Below are 524 nucleotides of genomic sequence, written 5' to 3'. Positions count from 1 at the left end.
TATATGGCCTGATATATTTTCACTTTATATACATGCAAATCCATGATGTCCGTAAGCTTTAGGATGGATGTCCGATCCTTATAGGTAATGGACTGCACGGCCAAGCTGTTTATATCATGGTCATAGACCATGGTTCATGAATTTGTAGTAATGATCATGTATCACGGGTTTATCCTCTCTCCCCCTCATGAACATACGATAATTTCGTGATGCTTAGGACAATAAAGCCTAATGAGTTTCCCTTTGTGTACATGTTTCACAACGTGAGATCTTATGGGATTACTCTTTGTGCCTTCTCAATATCATTCTTTGCATCAAGTTTAGACTAGGATGGCTAATCCGGTCTTGCCATAGAGTGTATAATTTTTGTGGGATATATCAGTATGATCACCACGGCTCTTGCCTCTTATCATACTGATCTGTAGCATAGTTTTGATCAGTAGATTACATAGGTATAGTCTTGACCACTTTCTTAAAAGGGTCTTAGGTGTTTTCTTTCTTTCTTAAATCTGAAGGAACTTGTT

The sequence above is a fragment of the Brassica oleracea genome, chromosome C4 (assembly GCF_000695525.1).
Source record: "Brassica oleracea var. oleracea cultivar TO1000 chromosome C4, BOL, whole genome shotgun sequence".
NCBI lineage: Eukaryota > Viridiplantae > Streptophyta > Magnoliopsida > Brassicales > Brassicaceae > Brassica > Brassica oleracea.
Note: the sequence above shows the minus strand (reverse complement) of the source record.